At 51.7% G+C, this 20,369-nt stretch overlaps 3 long non-coding RNA genes across 3 annotated transcripts; all 3 read right to left on the bottom strand.

Moving 5' to 3' along the window:
• Window positions 1-12,278: 12,278 nt before the first annotated feature.
• LOC136305089 (uncharacterized) lies at window positions 12,279-13,003 on the bottom strand. The gene is made up of 4 exons (XR_010725018.1): window positions 12,970-13,003; window positions 12,824-12,867; window positions 12,698-12,738; window positions 12,279-12,613 (listed from the first exon to the last, which is right to left on the bottom strand). It is a non-coding gene; the product is annotated as an uncharacterized lncRNA (long non-coding RNA).
• A 247-nt stretch (window positions 13,004-13,250) lies between these two features.
• On the bottom strand, window positions 13,251-14,938 carry LOC136305108 (uncharacterized). Its single transcript, XR_010725049.1, has 5 exons — window positions 14,832-14,938; window positions 14,653-14,732; window positions 13,513-14,575; window positions 13,393-13,434; window positions 13,251-13,294 (listed from the first exon to the last, which is right to left on the bottom strand). It is a non-coding gene; the product is annotated as an uncharacterized lncRNA (long non-coding RNA).
• A 1,464-nt stretch (window positions 14,939-16,402) lies between these two features.
• On the bottom strand, window positions 16,403-17,745 carry LOC136305095 (uncharacterized). Its single transcript, XR_010725029.1, has 9 exons — window positions 17,677-17,745; window positions 17,557-17,598; window positions 17,410-17,454; window positions 17,274-17,315; window positions 17,130-17,178; window positions 16,998-17,039; window positions 16,773-16,907; window positions 16,586-16,665; window positions 16,403-16,508 (listed from the first exon to the last, which is right to left on the bottom strand). It is a non-coding gene; the product is annotated as an uncharacterized lncRNA (long non-coding RNA).
• Window positions 17,746-20,369: the final 2,624 nt, after the last annotated feature.

Genomic DNA, 20,369 nt, shown 5'->3' with positions numbered 1-20,369 from the left:
CTAACCCTAACCCTAACCCTAACCCTAACCCTAACCCTAACCCTAACCCTAACCCTAACCCTAACCCTAACCCTAACCCTAACCCTAACCCTAACCCTAACCCTAACCCTAACCCTAACCCTAACCCTAACCCTAACCCTAACCCTAACCCTAACCCTAACCCTAACCCTAACCCTAACCCTAACCCTAACCCTAACCCTAACCCTAACCCTAACCCTAACCCTAACCCTAACCCTAACCCTAACCCTAACCCTAACCCTAACCCTAACCCTAACCCTAACCCTAACCCTAACCCTAACCCTAACCCTAACCCTAACCCTAACCCTAACCCTAACCCTAACCCTAACCCTAACCCTAACCCTAACCCTAACCCTAACCCTAACCCTAACCCTAACCCTAACCCTAACCCTAACCCTAACCCTAACCCTAACCCTAACCCTAACCCTAACCCTAACCCTAACCCTAACCCTAACCCTAACCCTAACCCTAACCCTAACCCTAACCCTAACCCTAACCCTAACCCTAACCCTAACCCTAACCCTAACCCTAACCCTAACCCTAACCCTAACCCTAACCCTAACCCTAACCCTAACCCTAACCCTAACCCTAACCCTAACCCTAACCCTAACCCTAACCCTAACCCTAACCCTAACCCTAACCCTAACCCTAACCCTAACCCTAACCCTAACCCTAACCCTAACCCTAACCCTAACCCTAACCCTAACCCTAACCCTAACCCTAACCCTAACCCTAACCCTAACCCTAACCCTAACCCTAACCCTAACCCTAACCCTAACCCTAACCCTAACCCTAACCCTAACCCTAACCCTAACCCTAACCCTAACCCTAACCCTAACCCTAACCCTAACCCTAACCCTAACCCTAACCCTAACCCTAACCCTAACCCTAACCCTAACCCTAACCCTAACCCTAACCCTAACCCTAACCCTAACCCTAACCCTAACCCTAACCCTAACCCTAACCCTAACCCTAACCCTAACCCTAACCCTAACCCAAACCCTAACCCTAACCCAACCCTAACCCTAACCCTAACCCTAACCCTAACCCTAACCCTAACCCTAACCCTAACCCTAACCCTAACCCTAACCCTAACCCTAACCCTAACCCTAACCCTAACCCTAACCCTAACCCTAACCCTAACCCTAACCCTAACCCTAACCCTAACCCTAACCCTAACCCTAACCCTAACCCTAACCCTAACCCTAACCCTAACCCTAACCCTAACCCTAACCCTAACCCTAACCCTAACCCTAACCCTAACCCTAACCCTAACCCTAACCCTAACCCTAACCCTAACCCTAACCCTAACCCTAACCCTAACCCTAACCCTAACCCTAACCCTAACCCTAACCCTAACCCTAACCCTAACCCTAACCCTAACCCTAACCCTAACCCTAACCCTAACCCTAACCCTAACCCTAACCCTAACCCTAACCCTAACCCTAACCCTAACCCTAACCCTAACCCTAACCCTAACCCTAACCCTAACCCTAACCCTAACCCTAACCCTAACCCTAACCCTAACCCTAACCCTAACCCTAACCCTAACCCTAACCCTAACCCTAACCCTAACCCTAACCCTAACCCTAACCCTAACCCTAACCCTAACCCTAACCCTAACCCTAACCCTAACCCTAACCCTAACCCTAACCCTAACCCTAACCCTAACCCTAACCCTAACCCTAACCCTAACCCTAACCCTAACCCTAACCCTAACCCTAACCCTAACCCTAACCCTAACCCTAACCCTAACCCTAACCCTAACCCTAACCCTAACCCTAACCCTAACCCTAACCCTAACCCTAACCCTAACCCTAACCCTAACCCTAACCCTAACCCTAACCCTAACCCTAACCCTAACCCTAACCCTAACCCTAACCCTAACCCTAACCCTAACCCTAACCCTAACCCTAACCACCTAACCCTAACCCTAACCCTAACCCTAACCCTAACCCTAACCCTAACCCTAACCCTAACCCTAACCCTAACCCTAACCCTAACCCTAACCCTAACCCTAACCCTAACCCTAACCCTAACCCTAACCCTAACCCTAACCCTAACCCTAACCCTAACCCTAACCCTAACCCTAACCCTAACCCTAACCCTAACCCTAACCCTAACCCTAACCCTAACCCTAACCCTAACCCTAACCCTAACCCTAACCCTAACCCTAACCCTAACCCTAACCCTAACCCTAACCCTAACCCTACCAACCCTAACCCTAACCCTAACCCTAACCCTAACCCTAACCCTAACCCTAACCCTAACCCTAACCCTAACCCTAACCCTAACCCTAACCCTAACCCTAACCCTAACCCTAACCCTAACCCTAACCCTAACCCTAACCCTAACCCTAACCCTAACCCTAACCCTAACCCTAACCCTAACCCTAACCCTAACCCTAACCCTAACCCTAACCCTAACCCTAACCCTAACCCTAACCCTAACCCTAACCCTAACCCTAACCCTAACCCTAACCCTAACCCTAACCCTAACCCTAACCCTAACCCTAACCCTAACCCTAACCCTAACCCTAACCCTAACCCTAACCCTAACCCTAACCCTAACCCTAACCCTAACCCTAACCCTAACCCTAACCCTAACCCTAACCCTAACCCTAACCCTAACCCTAACCCTAACCCTAACCCTAACCCTAACCCTAACCCTAACCCTAACCCTAACCCTAACCCTAACCCTAACCCTAACCCTAACCCTAACCCTAACCCTAACCCTAACCCTAACCCTAACCCTAACCCTAACCCTAACCCTAACCCTAACCCTAACCCTAACCCTAACCCTAACCCTAACCCTAACCCTAACCCTAACCCTAACCCTAACCCTAACCCTAACCCTAACCCTAACCCTAACCCTAACCCTAACCCTAACCCTAACCCTAACCCTAACCCTAACCCTAACCCTAACCCTAACCCTAACCCTAACCCTAACCCTAACCCTAACCCTAACCCTAACCCTAACCCTAACCCTAACCCTAACCCTAACCCTAACCCTAACCCTAACCCTAACCCTAACCCTAACCCTAACCCTAACCCTAACCCTAACCCTAACCCTAACCCTAACCCTAACCCTAACCCTAACCCTAACCCTAACCCTAACCCTAACCCTAACCCTAACCCTAACCCTAACCCTAACCCTAACCCTAACCCTAACCCTAACCCTAACCCTAACCCTAACCCTAACCCTAACCCTAACCCTAACCCTAACCCTAACCCTAACCCTAACCCTAACCCTAACCCTAACCCTAACCCTAACCCTAACCCTAACCCTAACCCTAACCCTAACCCTAACCCTAACCCTAACCCTAACCCTAACCCTAACCCTAACCCTAACCCTAACCCTAACCCTAACCCTAACCCTAACCCTAACCCTAACCCTAACCCTAACCCTAACCCTAACCCTAACCCTAACCCTAACCCTAACCCTAACCCTAACCCTAACCCTAACCCTAACCCTAACCCTAACCCTAACCCTAACCCTAACCCTAACCCTAACCCTAACCCTAACCCTAACCCTAACCCTAACCCTAACCCTAACCCTAACCCTAACCCTAACCCTAACCCTAACCCTAACCCTAACCCTAACCCTAACCCTAACCCTAACCCTAACCCTAACCCTAACCCTAACCCTAACCCTAACCCTAACCCTAACCCTAACCCTAACCCTAACCCTAACCCTAACCCTAACCCTAACCCTAACCCTAACCCTAACCCTAACCCTAACCCTAACCCTAACCCTAACCCTAACCCTAACCCTAACCCTAACCCTAACCCTAACCCTAACCCTAACCCTAACCCTAACCCTAACCCTAACCCTAACCCTAACCCTAACCCTAACCCTAACCCTAACCCTAACCCTAACCCTAACCCTAACCCTAACCCTAACCCTAACCCTAACCCTAACCCTAACCCTAACCCTAACCCTAACCCTAACCCTAACCCTAACCCTAACCCTAACCCTAACCCTAACCCTAACCCTAACCCTAACCCTAACCCTAACCCTAACCCTAACCCTAACCCTAACCCTAACCCTAACCCTAACCCTAACCCTAACCCTAACCCTAACCCTAACCCTAACCCTAACCCTAACCCCCTAACCCTAACCCTAACCCTAACCCTAACCCTAACCCTAACCCGGACCCTAACCCTAACCCTAACCCTAACCCTAACCCTAACCCTAACCCTAACCCTAACCCTAACCCTAACCCTAACCCCTAACCCCTAACCCTAACCCTAACCCTAACCCTAACCCTAACCCTAACCCTAACCCCTAACCCTAACCCTAACCCTAACCCTAACCCTAACCCTAACCCTAACCCTAACCCTAACCCTAACCCTAACCCCTAACCCTAACCCTAACCCTAACCCTAACCCTAACCCTAACCCTAACCCTAACCCTAACCCTAACCCTAACCCTAACCCTAACCCTAACCCTGACCCTGACCCTGACCCTGACCCTGACCCTGACCCTGACCCCTGACCCTGACCCCTGACCCTAACCCCTGACCCTAACCCCTGACCCTAACCCCTGACCCTAACCCCTGACCCTAACCCTAACCCAGCTCCCTAGGGATGACGTCGACGACAGGGGGTGGGGCTGCGGTGACGTCGGCGACAGGGGGTGGGGCTGCGGTGACGTCGGCGACGAGGGGGTGGGGCTGCGGTGACGTCGGCGACAGGGGGTGGGGCTGCGGTGACGTCGGCGACAGGGGGTGGGGCTGCGGTGACGTCGACGACAGGGGGTGGGGCTGCGGTGACGTCGGCGACAGGGGGTGGGGCTGCGGTGACGTCGGCGACAGGGGGTGGGGCTGCGGTGACGTCGACGACAGGGGGTGGGGCTGCGGTGACGTCGGCGACAGGGGGTGGGGCTGCGGTGACGTCGACGACAGGGGGTGGGGCTGCGGTGACGTCGGCGACAGGGGGTGGGGCTGCGGTGACGTCGACGACAGCGGGTGGGGCTGCGGTGACGTCGACGACGAGGGGGCGGGGGCAGTGGTGACGTCGATGACGAGGGGGCGGGGGCAGTGGTGACGTCGACGACGAGGGGGCGGGGGCTGCGGTGACGTCGACGACGAGGGGGCGGGGGCTGCGGTGACGTCGACGACGAGGGGGCGGGGGCTGCGGTGACGTCGACGACGAGGGGGCGGGGGCTGCGGTGACGACGACGACGAGGGGGCGGGGGCTGCGGTGACGTCGACGACGAGGGGGTGGGGCTGCGGTGACGTCGACGACGAGGGGGCGGGGGCTGCGGTGACGTCGACGACGAGGGGGCGGGGGCTGCGGTGACGTCGACGACGAGGGGGCGGGGGCTGCGGTGACGTCGACGACGAGGGGGCGGGGGCAGTGGTGACGTCGACGACGAGGGGGCGGGGGCTGCGGTGACGTCGACGACGAGGGGGCGGGGGCTGCGGTGACGTCGACGACGAGGGGGCGGGGGCTGCGGTGACGTCGACGACAGGGGGTGGGGCTGCGGTGACGTCGGCGACAGGGGGTGGGGCTGCGGTGACGTCGACGACAGCGGGTGGGGCTGCGGTGACGTCGACGACGAGGGGGCGGGGGCAGTGGTGACGTCGATGACGAGGGGGCGGGGGCAGTGGTGACGTCGACGACGAGGGGGCGGGGGCTGCGGTGACGTCGACGACGAGGGGGCGGGGGCTGCGGTGACGTCGACGACGAGGGGGCGGGGGCTGCGGTGACGTCGACGACGAGGGGGCGGGGGCTGCGGTGACGACGACGACGAGGGGGCGGGGGCTGCGGTGACGTCGACGACGAGGGGGCGGGGGCTGCGGTGACGTCGACGACGAGGGGGCGGGGGCTGCGGTGACGTCGACGACGAGGGGGCGGGGGCTGCGGTGACGACGACGACGAGGGGGCGGGGGCTGCGGTGACGTCGACGACGAGGGGGTGGGGCTGCGGTGACGTCGACGACGAGGGGGCGGGGGCTGCGGTGACGTCGACGACGAGGGGGCGGGGGCTGCGGTGACGTCGACGACGAGGGGGCGGGGGCTGCGGTGACGTCGACGACGAGGGGGCGGGGGCAGTGGTGACGTCGACGACGAGGGGGCGGGGGCTGCGGTGACGTCGACGACGAGGGGGCGGGGGCTGCGGTGACGTCGACGACGAGGGGGCGGGGGCTGCGGTGACGTCGACGACAGGGGGTGGGGCTGCGGTGACGTCGGCGACAGGGGGTGGGGCTGCGGTGACGTCGACGACAGCGGGTGGGGCTGCGGTGACGTCGACGACGAGGGGGCGGGGGCAGTGGTGACGTCGATGACGAGGGGGCGGGGGCAGTGGTGACGTCGACGACGAGGGGGCGGGGGCTGCGGTGACGTCGACGACGAGGGGGCGGGGGCTGCGGTGACGTCGACGACGAGGGGGCGGGGGCTGCGGTGACGTCGACGACGAGGGGGCGGGGGCTGCGGTGACGACGACGACGAGGGGGCGGGGGCTGCGGTGACGTCGACGACGAGGGGGTGGGGCTGCGGTGACGTCGACGACGAGGGGGCGGGGGCTGCGGTGACGTCGACGACGAGGGGGCGGGGGCTGCGGTGACGTCGACGACGAGGGGGCGGGGGCTGCGGTGACGTCGACGACGAGGGGGCGGGGGCAGTGGTGACGTCGACGACGAGGGGGCGGGGGCTGCGGTGACGTCGACGACGAGGGGGCGGGGGCTGCGGTGACGTCGACGACGAGGGGGCGGGGGCTGCGGTGACGTCGACGACGAGGGGGCGGGGGCTGCGGTGACGACGACGACGAGGGGGTGGGGCTGCGGTGACGTCGACGACGAGGGGGCGGGGGCAGCGGTGACGTCGACGACGAGGGGGCGGGGGCAGTGGTGACGTCGACGACGAGGGGGCGGGGGCAGTGGTGACGTCGACGACGAGGGGGCGGGGGCTGCGGTGACGTCGACGACGAGGGGGCGGGGGCAGCGGTGACGTCGACGACGAGGGGGCGGGGGCTGCGGTGACGTCGACGACGAGGGGGCGGGGGCAGTGGTGACGTCGACGACGAGGGGGCGGGGGCAGTGGTGACGTCGACGACGAGGGGGCGGGGGCTGCGGTGACGTCGACGACGAGGGGGCGGGGGCAGCGGTGACGTCGACGACGAGGGGGTGGGGCTGCGGTGACGTCGGCGACGAGGGGGTGGGGCTGCGGTGACGTCGACGACGAGGGGGTGGGGCTGCGGTGACGTCGGCGACGAGGGGGTGGGGCTGCGGTGACGTCGACGACGAGGGGGTGGGGCTGGTGGGCTAGCTGTCAATCAACCCTGGGGGGTGTGTCGCTGTCAATCAAAATTAGAGGGTGTATGTGTGCGCGCGCGCCGAAAAAATTATGCTAATTAGCTCATTTGCATAATTAGTGACGTCATGTGCATAATTAGGGGTTAATTGGGGGTAATTAGTACTCCAGATGGGAGTAGACTGTGGTGATGATTAATAATTATTATTGGTTGCTACTCCCATCTGGAGTACTAATTGGGGGGGGCTATATAGTATATGGGATGTATATACACCCTATATACTATATATAGTATATAAATAAAAAGAATAAAAATAATAAGTCTGGTGCAGCAGTAGGGGTTTTCAGGCGGCCAGGGAGTAAATATTTTTATTTTAAATTTAAAGTTTTTTTTAATATTTATTCCCTGGCCGCCTGAAAAGCCCTACTGCTGCACCAGAGAGAAAGGAAAAGAGAGAAAAAGACAGAGAGAGAAAAAACAAAGAGAGAGAAAAAACAAAGACAGAGAGAAAAAGACAGAGAGAGAAAAAGACAAAGACAGAGAAACAGAAATAGAGACAGAGAGAAGTAGAGACAGAGAGAAATAGAGACAGAGAGAAATAGAGACAGAGAGAAATAGAGACAGAGAGAAATAGAGACAGAGAGAAATAGAGACAGAGAGAAAATGACAGAGACAGAGAGAAATAGAGACAGAGAGAAATAGACAAAGACAGAGAGAAATAGAGACAGAGAGAAAATGACAGAGACAGAGAGAAAATGACAGAGACAGAGAGAAATAGAGACAGAGAGAAATAGACAAAGACAGAGAGAAATAGAGACAGAGAGAAAATGACAGAGACAGAGAGAAAATGACAGAGACAGAGAGAAATAGACAAAGACAGAGAAATAGACAAAGACAGAGAAATAGACAAAGACAGAGAAATAGACAAAGACAGAGAAATAGAGACATAGAGAAAATGACAGAGACAGAGAGAAATAGACAAAGACAGAGAAATAGACAAAGACAGAGAAATAGAGACATAGAGAAAATGACAGAGACAGAGAGAAATAGACAAAGACAGAGAGAAATAGACAAAGACAGAAATAGAGACAGAGAAAATGACAGAGACAGAGAGAAATAGAGACAGAGAAAAAGACAAAGACAGAAATAGAGACAGAGAAAATGACAGAGACAGAGAGAAATAGAGACAGAGAAAAAGACAAAGACAGAGAAATAGAGACAGAGAGAAAATGACAGACAGAGAGAAATAGACAAAGAGAGAAATACAGACAGAGAAAAAGACAAAGACAGAGAGAAATAGAGATGGAGAGAAAATGACAGAAACAGAGAGAAATAGAGAAAGAGAAAAACACAAAGAGAGAAATTGTCTATTTCTCCCTGTCTTTGTCTAAGACAGAAAAAGACAAAGACAGAGAGAAATAGAGAAATAGACAAAGACAGAGAAATAGAAAGAAACAGAGAAAAACACAGAGAAACAGACAAAGAGAGAGAAATAGACAGAGCCAGAGAGAAATAGACAGAGAGAAATAGAAAGGAAGTGAAATAGAGAGTGAAATAGACACAAAGACATACAGAGAAACAGGGTTAGAGAAAAATAGAAATCAAAACAGAAAAACAGAGAAACAGCATGAGAGAGAAAGAGTGAAACAGTTAGAGTGAAAGCAAAAGACAGACTGAAACAGACTGAAAGCAAAACAGACAGAAAAAGAGAGTTAAAGAGAAAGAGAAACAGAAAAACATCTAGAAATAGAATAACAGAGAAAAATTAAGAGTTAAGAGAGAAAGAAGCAGAATTAGACAGAAAAGGAAATAGCATGAAGGTGTAGAGAGGAAAATAGACTTACCTTGAGGTAGGAAATAGAATAAATGACTCTGACACCAAATAAAGACAGGAGCCAAATGGGGGAGAGGGGGGCACGGGGTATCTTTATTGGGGGGGCAGGGGGGCATCTTTATTAGGGTATATTCAGCTTTTATTGCATGAATGGGTTTCTTTACACTTTAGCAAAACATACAGAAACAACAGATACAAATGCAAATACAGATACAGTCCATAGGCACACCTATAAAATTACAATTTACATACAGAGCAATACATTGAAATACAGCAGCAAATGCCAATACAGAACAATACAAGGCAATACAAGCCAAATGACTATTAACACAATAGAACCATTTTTCAAAATCTGAAACACTCATTATATCTTGTTTTATTGTTACAAGAAACCCAAAACAAAAGCAGCACACATAAAACATAACAATCGTCCACCGCACACACCTCCTTCAGCATGCGCACCGTGCACCCTCTCTCGCCTCTCAATCCCCTACAGTCAGCACACACTCGCACCGCTCCTCGGGAACGTGGTTCCCGGGAGCCCTGAAAAAATCAGCCTGCCTGACGAAAACCCCGGTCCCTAGGCCGTCGGCGCCCAAACTTTGGCGATGAACGTCGCCTCGCAGACCGGCCGGGACCGAGGAAAAAAAAACCCAGCCGGGGGGAAAAAAAAAAAAACCCCCCCGGCTGGGGATTTTTTATTCTAAATTTAAAATGTGTTGAAAAACCTGGAAGGCAAAAGTCACACACACAAGGTTAGAACCAGTCAACATGCACACAAACCCACCCTCTCTCACCTCTCAATCCCCTACCATCAGCACACACTCGCACCGCTCCTCGGGAACGTGGTTCCCGGGAGCCCTGAAAAAATCAGCCTGCCTGACGAAAACCCCGGTCCCTAGGCCGTCGGCGCCCAAACTTTGGCGATGAACGTCGCCTCGCAGACCGGCCGGGACCGAGGGAAAAAAAACCCAGCCGGGGGGAAAAAAAAAAAAACCCCCCCGGCTGGGGATTTTTTATTCTAAATTTAAAATGTGTTGAAAAATCTGGAAGGCAAAAGTCACACACACAAGGTTAGAACCAGTCAACATGCACACAAACCCACCCTCTCTCTCCTCTCAATCCCCTACCATCAGCACACACTCGCACCGCTCCTCGGGAACGTGGTTCCCGGGAGCCCTGAAAAAATCAGCCTGCCTGACGAAAACCCCGGTCCCTAGGCCGTCGGCGCCCAAACTTTGGCGATGAACGTCGCCTCGCAGACCGGCCGGGACCGAGGAAAAAAAAACCCAGCCGGGGGGAAAAAAAAAAAACCCCCCCGGCTGGGGATTTTTTATTCTAAATTTAAAATGTGTTGAAAAACCTGGAAGGCAAAAGTCACACACACAAGGTTAGAACCAGTCAGCACACACACTCGCACAGGCAAACCCAAGGAGACAGACAAGTCTCAGACATACACAGTCACTCTTCAGCTTACCCAGTAGATTCCAAGAGACTCCGTAGCATCAGCAACCACAGAGAGACTAATCCTGCCCGGAGACCTGCAAGACAATGACAGGTGGTCAACAAGTGGTTACCTGACAGCTAGGCATCATCCCCCCTCAGGGCCCATACCTTCTCTACCCAAAACTCCACAGAAAAAAGATGAACTGCAAAGCGCTACAACTCTTCTACCTAACTGTGACTGTGCCAGGGCAGGGCAGCTCAAGCATAAGTCATACAGTAGGATACAGCAACATCATGACTTAGAGTGCAATACAAACACAGTCACTTTCAATACAATACAAGCACAGTGACTTTGAGTGCAATACAAGCACAGTGACTTAGAGTGCAATACAAACAGTCACTTGCAACGCAAACAGAGTCACTGGCAGTGCAATGCAAACAGAGCCACTTGCAATACAAACAGAGTCACTGGCAATACAATACAAACAGAGTCACTTGCAATACAATACAATACAGAGTCACTTGCAATACAATACAATACAGAGTCACTTGCAATACAATACAATACAGAGTCACTTGCAATACAATACAAACACAGTCACTTGCAATACAATACAAACACAGTCACTTGCAATACAATACAGAGTCACTGGCAATGCAATACAATACAGAGTCACTTGCAATACAATACAAACAGAGTCACAGGCAGTGCAATACAAACAGAGTCACAGGCAGTGCAATACAAACAGAGTCACAGGCAGTGCAATACAAACAGAGTCACATGCAATACAATACAAACAGAGTCACTTGCAATACAATACAAACACAGTCACTTGCAATACAATACAGAGTCACTGGCAATGCAATACAATACAGAGTCACTGGCAATACAATACAGAGTCACTTGCAATACAATACAAACAGAGTCACTGGCAGTGCAATACAAACGGAGTCACAGGCAGTGCAATACAAACAGAGTCACATGCAATACAATACAAACAGAGTCACTTGCAATACAATACAAACACAGTCACTTGCAATACAATACAGAGTCACTGGCAATGCAATACAATACAGAGTCACTGGCAATACAATACAGAGTCACTGGCAATGCAATACAATACAGAGTCACTGGCAATACAATACAGAGTCACTTGCAATACAATACAAACAGAGTCACTGGCAGTGCAATACAAACAGAGTCACAGGCAATACAATACAAACAGAGTCACAGGCAATACAATACAAACAGAGTCACATGCAATATAATACAAACAGAGTCACATGCAATACAATACAAACACAGTCACGTGCAATACAATACAAACACAGTCACTTGCAATACAATACAGAGTCACTGGCAATGCAATACAATACAGAGTCACTGGCAATGGAATACAATACAGAGTCACTGGCAATGCAATACAATACAGAGTCACTGGCAATGCAATACAATACAGAGTCACTGGCAATGCAATACAAACAGAGTCACTGGCAATGCAATACAAACAGAGTCACTGGCAATACAAAACAAACATAGTCACTGGCAATACAAAACAAACATAGTCACTTGCAAGACAAACATAGTCAGTTCCAAGTCAATGCAAACAAAACTGCTCACTAGACTAAGTGCCTAAGCTGTTAAGAGGACGCTCCAGAAGCTCGGGAAGCCGAGTGAAGAAATCGATGACTGCCGGGTGACCGTGGCGATGCCTCCGGATGAAAGGCGACCTCGTCGGGTGAAAACGTCCGCTAGGCCGCCGAGACTCAAAGACTGCTGACGACGCAAAACACGCTAGAATGCTGAACTGCCCTGCCCGGCAAATGCTCCGGCGAGACCGAGGGGAAACCCTCTCCCATTACTTCAGAGGGACCCATCCCACTAGGGCCCTCTCTTCTAAGCTAATGTGAAATTGCCTCCCACTTCCAAAGTTCTTTCCCCTGCACCCAAACACAAGCCCCAACACTTATCTTTTGGAAGACGAGCGGACAAAATCCATCCTCCGAGGACTTCGGCACTGCCGTATCCAAACTTAGGCTCCGCACCTCCTCTCAATACCTAAGACAACAAAGTACAAACTGTGAAAATTGTGTGACAGGAAATTAATCCCCAGGCTTTCCAAGCACCTCTGCCCCAACTCACCTCAGATACTGATTTGGCTCCACAGTCTACCCAGAGGGTACCTGCAAAAGGAAAAGGTACACATTTAGCATGCTGCTACACACCCCATGCCTATGGATCACCCCTAATGCCTAAAAGCCAACTTACCCGCTTGCCCCTAATCCTTGCCATGTGTAGGACAGTAGCAGCACCTGCAAAGACACAAAGAAAACAGCAGGCTGAGTCACTGAGAAAACACAATCACCACAATCTAACAGAACTCAGTAATACATAAAGCTCAAGCTGATACCCACCAAGCCACTGGCATCCAGGACCAGGAAATCTTGCAAGTGGACCACCTAAAATGAAAGTAAATTAAACAGTGGATGTTAGAGTTACACCAGAAATTGAGACCTGAGCAATGACAGCAGCTTCCATCCACCAGTCAATGCTCACCTAGGCAGCTGATCCTGGACTGCCAAGATCCCGCTTTACCTCCTAAAAATAAAAACAAAAAAACAAGGCTGTAGCAGAGTCACAATGGACATCCCCCTGGCAAAACCAAACTGGGACTGACTTAAACTCACACCCACCTGGCCGCTGCCAGCCTGAGCCACGACAACCTAACAAGCAGACCACCTGAAATAAAACAAAAATCAACAGTGGATGGTTAGACTTGAGCCAGAAATGGAGAGCGGAGCAACAACAACAGCTGCTGTCCACCAGTGAATGCTCACCTGGCCCGCTTCTCCTGGACTGGCAATATCCTGCATAAGCTCCTAAAAACAAAGACAAAGGTCAGGGCTGTATCAGAGCCACCATTTACACCTCCCCTGCAAAGACCGACTCAGACTGACCTTCTCGGGGGAACCGACGCCACCCATAGGGGCTGCTCTGCCACAGGGTTAATCCATCTGCATCTGAAAGAAAGTTAGGACAAGAGTCAAAGGGCTGCAGGATAACTTGACAGCTCCACACATCTTGGGTCAATCTACAGATCCCACCTAGAAGCCAATGCACCCTGCATTTCAAATTTGTCCTATTACCCCTACACCCAGCTGTGCGGCAGGGCAGAGCAGCTCCGGGCCAAATACACACCCACACCCGTGACACAAGACGCAACAAACAAAGGGACGCGACAGGGAAAGAAAACTCTCGATGAGAGGAATGACCCTGAGGACCGAGAGAACTCGGGAGCAGATGACCGAGGTAAGCTGAAAGGAGAGCTGACCGGGCTCAGAGAAACCTGCAGGAAAAAAGATGCTAAGGGGATGAATTATCCCAAGAACCGCAAAGATGGACGCTCGAGAATGCTCCGGTCACACTCTGCTACCTAGCTTTGCATTCTTACAAGTCCTAATCCACCGGAATGGATGCTGGTGGTGCTCGGCTGTCAGTACAGCTCAGAACAAGACCTGGAAAGACATTGGACTGGATGCTTCTGAAGAGAGATACGATGCCCATGCCTGCCCGAGCTCCCGAGTCGATGGTCCGAGGGCATCGGCACCTGGCCGAGGAACTGAGAGTCCTAAGAGGCTAAGAGGGATGCCAGGGTTTTTGGTAGGCCCCTTGAAGGGCTAAGGCAAAAGACATGAAACAAAGAGTGCGCAACAAACGAGGGACACGACAAGCACCGGGACTGCTCTGCCCTGCACACCTCGCCATGGAGATCAAAAGGGAGACTTTCCCTGTAGGAAGCCTAAGGGGCCGCTTCCTGGACAACCCCAGCTCCAAACCCAACTGAAAAACCACTCCCGGTTGAAAGCCGACCCGGCCCCCCACTTTCGTCCCCTCCGTGGCTCGGAGCCCTCCACTTATCTCTCAGACATCTGGAGATGCAGAGTCCAGGCAGGTGAAAAGGAAGGCTGGCTCTCCCTCAGGGAAATTCCTGCTAACACCAGGCTGCTCTCTCTTAGTCAGCTGCAATAAAGAAAAGCAAACATCACTGTGTGATCTTAGCAGCACAGCGCCCAAACCCCAACAATTCTGCTACTCACCATCTCTTGAGAACACCCAGGCCCTCAAGCCCGCTGCCTCGGCCGTGCTTGGAGAGTCATGCCATCGTCCTGGGGTAGGCCTGGATTAAGAACACACAAGGGATTTGACAGTGCTGAAACTTGACAGGACCCTCTCTCCTCCCTGCCTCCCCAACTCCTCAGCTGTTATCAAAGCCTACCTGGAAAGCAGCTTCAAACAGAGAAATTGAGGCTTGATCACACAGTCCTGTAATGCTTCTGAACGGCTCACAAAAAAAGGTGCCCAAGTTCATGATCTCATGGCAGAGGGTACTTCAGCAGAAGAAGAGTGGACCACTTAAAACACAATAATAGAAGCTTAGAGGTGCACCAGAAATTGAGACCTGAGCGATTACAGCCACTTCCATCCACCAGTCAATGCTCACCTAGGCAGCTGGTCCTGGACTGCCAAGATCCCGCTTTACCTCCTAAAAATAAAAACAAAAAACAAGGCTGTAACATACTCACAATGTACACCCCCCCGGCAAAACCAAACTGGGACTGACTTAAACTCACACCCACCTGGCCGCTGCCAGCCTGAGCCACGACAACCTAACAAGCAAACCACCTGAAATAAAACAAAAAATCAACAGTGGATGGTTAGACTTGAGCCAGAAATTCAGACGGGAGCAATAACAACTGCTTCTGTCCACCGGTCGATGCTCACCTGGCGCACTTCTCCTGGACTGCCAATATCCTGCATAAGCTCCTAAAAACAAAGACAAAGGTCAGGGCTGTATCAGAGCCACCATTTACACCTCCCCTGCAAAGACCGACTCAGACTGACCTTCTCGGGGGAACCGATGACACCCACAGGGGCTGCTCTGCCACAGGGTTAATCCATCTGCATCTGAAAGAAAGTTAGGACAAGAGTCAAAGGGCTGCAGGATAACTTGACAGCTCCACACATCTTGGGTCAATCTATAGATCCCACCTAGAAGCCAATGCACCCTGCATTTCAAATTTGTCCTATTACCCCTACACCCAGCTGTGCTGCAGGGCAGAGCAGCTCCGGGCCAAATACACACCCACACCCGTGACACAAGACGCAACAAACAAAGGGACGCGACAGGGAAAGAAAACTCTCGATGAGAGGAATGACCCTGAGGACCGAGAGAACTCGGGAGCAGATGACCGAGGTAAGCTGAAAGGAGAGCTGACCGGGCTCAGAGAAACCTGCAGGAAAAAAGATGCTAAGGGGATGAATTATCCCAAGAACCGCAAAGATGGACGCTCGAGAATGCTCCGGTCACACTCTGCTACCTAGCTTTGCATTCTTACAAGTCCTAATCCACCGGAATGGATGCTGGTGGTGCTCGGCTGTCAGTACAGCTCAGAACAAGACCTAGAAAGACATTAGACTGGATGCTTCTGAAGAGAGATACGATGCCCATGCCTGCCCGAGCTCCCGAGTCGATGGTCCGAGGGCATCGGCACCTGGCCGAGGAACTGAGAGTCCTAAGAGGCTAAGAGGGATGCCAGGGTTTTTGGTAGGCCCCTTGAAGGGCTAAGGCAAAAGACATGAAACAAAGAGTGCGCAACAAACGAGGGACACGACAAGCACCGGGACTGCTCTGCCCTGCACACCTCAGTGGTGAGATCAAAAGGGAGACTTTCCCTGTAGGAAGCCTAAGGGGCCGCTTCTTGGATGGCCCCGTCTCCAAACCCCCGCCCGGTGGAAAGCCGACCCGGCCCCCCGCTTTCATCCCCTCCGTGGCTCGGAGCGCTCCACTTATCTCTCAGACATCTGGAGATGCAGAATCCTGGCAGGTGAAAAGGAAGGCCGCCTCTCCCTCAGGGAAATTCCTGCTAACACCAGGTTGCTCTCTCTTAGTCAGCTGCAATAAAGAAAAGCAAACATCACTGTGTGGTCTTAGCACCGCATCGCCCAAAACCCAACAATTCTGCTACCCACCGCCTCTTGAGAACGCCCGGGTGCTCGGGCCCGCTGCCTCGGCCGTGCTTGGAGGGTGATGGCATCGTCAGGGCGTAGGTCTGGATTAAGAGCAGACAAGGGATTTGACATTGCTGATACTTGAGAGGACCCTCGCTCCTCCTCTCCTCCCTGCCTCCCCGACTCCTCGGCCGTTATCAAAGACTACCTGGAAAGCAGCTTCAAACGGAGAAATCGAGGCTTGATCACACAGTCCTGTAATGCTTCTGAAGGGCTCCAAAGAGAGGGACCCGGTCCATCACCACATTGGAGAAGGGACTTCAGCATAATGACAGCAGACTGCCTAAAACAGACAAAAATACAACCTTGGAGTTGCACCAGATATTGAGACCTGAGTGATAACAGCTGCTTCCATCCACCGGACAATGCTCACCTGGGCCGCTTCACCTGGACTGCCAATATCCCTCTTTACCTCCTAAAAAAAAAGACAAAAAACAACGCTGTAACACAGTCATCATTTACACTGCCCCGGCAAAGGCAAACTGGGACTGACTTAAGCACACACCCTCTTGGCTGCTGGTATCCACGACCGGGACATTTCACAAGCGGGCCACCTAAAAATAAGAAAACAAACAGCAGATATTAGATTTTCACCAGAAACTGAGACTTGAGCAACAGCAACCGGTTCTGTCCGCAGATCAATGCTCACCTTGCACGCTTCACCTTCACCGCCAACATCCTGCTTTACCTCCTAAAAATAGAGACAAAGAAACAGGCAGTAACAAGGGCACCAATTACACTGGCCCTGCAAAGACAAACTGCAACTGACGTAAGCTGACACCTACCTGGCCGCTGGAATCCACAAACAGGACATCTCAAAACCAGACCACCTGAAAAAAAAAAAAAAAAACCCAACAGTGAATGGTTACAGTTGCACAAGAAATTGAGACCGGAGAAATAACAACTGCTTCTGTTCACCGGTCCATGCTCACCTTGCCCGCTTCTTCTGGACTGCCAATATCCTGCATTAGCTCCTAAAAACAAAGACAAAGGTCAGGGCTGTAACAGAGGCACCATTTACACCTCCCCTGCAAAGACCGACTCAGACTGACCTTCTCGGGAGAACCGACTCCACCGATAGGGGCTGCTCTGCCACAGGTTTAATCAGTCTGCATCTGAAAGAAAGGGCAAAAGTCAAAGGGCGGAAGGATAACTTGACAGCACCAGGCATCTTGGGTCAATCTACAGATAGAACCTAGAAGCCAACAGACCCTGCACTTCAAATTTGTCCTATTACCCCTACACCCAGCTGTGCTACAGGGCAGGGCAGAGCAGCGCTGGGCCAAATACACACCCACACCCGTGACACAAGACGCAACAAACGAGGAGACACGACAGGGAAAGAAAAAATCTCGAAGAGAGGAATGACCCTGAGGACCGAGAGAACTCGGGAGGAGATGATCGAGGTAAACTGAAAGGAGAGCTGACCGGGCTCAGAGAAACCTGCAGGAAAAAAGATGCTAAGGGGATGACTTATCCCAAGAACTGCAAAGATGGACGCTCGAGAATGCTCCGGTCAGAATCCTCTCCCTAGCTTTGCATCCTTACAAGTCCTAATCCACCGGAATGGATCGTGGTGGTGCTTGGCTGTCAGTACAGCTCAGAACAAGACCTGAAAAGACAGTAAACTGGATGCTTCTGAAAATAAATACGATTCCCATGCTGGCCTGAGCTCCCGAGTCGATGGTTTGATGGTATCGGCGCCTGGCCGAGGAACTGAGGGACCGGAGATGCTAAAAATGATGCCGGGATTTTGATGGCCCCTTGAAAAGCCACAGAAAAAGACATGAAATACAAGACACTCAAAAGACACAGAGTGCACAACAGACAACTGACAGGACATGCACCGGGACTGGACTGCCCTGCACCACAGCATTGGGATCAAAATTAATGCTTCCCCTTGACAGCTAACGGGATCGCTGAGTGGGGCTGGACGACGCTGCGCGCCGGACCGCACGATGCGGACGGGGACCGTTCTGCCTTGCGTGCCCCGTAGTTACTATTGAAGTATAGCCGTTCCCTTCGGCTGTCCTAAGTGGCCCCTTAAGGGACACCCCTGTCCCCTCTGGTAGCTGTTAAACCGGACCCATAAATTTCTGACACCCCTGTCGTCCTATCTCGAGGCCGTGGCCCCTGACTTATCTTTGAGATGACCGGTAAGGTGAATCCACGTTGGACTGGAAATAAGTCTGTCTCAGAAGGCCCTCCAATCGCCGATTAGCCTCTTAGCTAAGAAAAAGAAAAATTAAAATCGATGCACGAATTTAGCGGCACGTGCGCCGAATCCCGAGGGGGCGGCCGCTCGCCCTCGCCTAAGCGTGCCCGGGTCCTCGAGTCTATGGCTTCGTCCCGCATCTAAGCCTAGGGCTGTTACAATGTCCGGTACCTGAGTTAGCAGGGGGCAAAACTGTAGGGCAGGTCTGTGAGCAAAACTTAGGTGCTCACATTTACGTATCTTAGGTGCTCTTCTGTTCTATAAGACGCATAAATGCAGCTGCTATGACTTGCAAAAAAGCCTTGGGGGAGGCCCTCAAATGCAGGTCGTTCCTCATTTTGCTGCCTTCAAAACCTGCTAACTCTCAACCGGGTACCCTGAACGTAGTCCTCGCCTTACCGATCGGAAGCCTGGATCTCGGTCGTTGCCTCTGACGTGTACAGTGGCCCTTTTGAGGTGACAAATCTTCTGAAAGAATCTGGAAGATCGTGCTGGATTTGACCTATAGCTTCAGGAGTAGTGCTCTTCCTAAAAGAAAATGAGAACAAACCCAGAAATTACAAAAGCGCCTTTCCTCCCCTGAAGGTGCAAACAAAACCCCTGAACTTAAATACTCCCTGTATTTGATAGCATCTTCTTTATAGTGTCCTCAAAGCTCCTGTTATTTGTAGGTGCCCAAAAACACCTAACAAAAATAAGCTAATAGAGCCTCTTCGCTGAAATGAGATGAGAGCTCTTACCCTGGCTGATTCCCAGGAGGGAATGAAGCCCCTTGGCAAAAGCTGGGGTTAATATACCCCTGATTGGGCCCGCCCCTCGTTCCCAGAATGCCCGAGAAAAGGGAGGAGTCAACTCCCACGGGGTATAAAAGCTCTCGAAGGAGCTGCAGCTGTTTGGCTCCTCTGACTCAAATGCAAGGTAAGTACAGGGCTCGATAGAGAAAAAAACTCCTTGGGGTAATAATGCTATTTTTCTGTTTTGGCTGTAATGACTTCAGGCTAGAGGGCAAAAATAAAACTTAGTGTTTTAGTAACATAGCAAGATAGTAATTTGGGTAATTTGCTGTTGACGGGGGTAATTATTCCTGGGTGACTGCAATTAGTATTCCACGAGTGACTAAGTAGGATGACAAAGAACAGTAAGATTATGAATGGTGTAAGGCTCATTAGCACCTCTAAGTAAGGATATCAATGTATTAATTACAAAGGAGAAAAAGAATAAACTCCCAGGTGGTGTTAAGCTTATATATACGCCTGGATAGCTCCCGTCTGAGATAGGTGTTACCGGGGTACCCGTTTGAGTGCAACTGAAGTCCAATTTTAAATCCTTAAAATGCTGAAAAAGGCACGGGTTCCTTCAATTTAAAATTAGCATATGGGCAGTTACCTCTGCTTAAACTGTGACATGGAAAATAAATGGCTTGTGCCCCTTAACTTAATCTCCTAAAATTTTTGAAAAAGAGGAGTTTCCTTCAGTTTAAGTCTCTCCAGGGAGGAGAAAAAAGGGGAGCGTTCCCTAAAATTCAAGCCC

Source organism: Chamaea fasciata, unplaced genomic scaffold (genome assembly GCF_029207755.1).
Source record: "Chamaea fasciata isolate MVZ Bird 193981 ecotype frontalis unplaced genomic scaffold, bChaFas1.0.hap1 SCAF_282, whole genome shotgun sequence".
Taxonomy (NCBI): Eukaryota; Metazoa; Chordata; class Aves; order Passeriformes; family Sylviidae; genus Chamaea; species Chamaea fasciata.
Note: the sequence above shows the minus strand (reverse complement) of the source record. Positions and strands in the feature narration are given on the sequence as shown.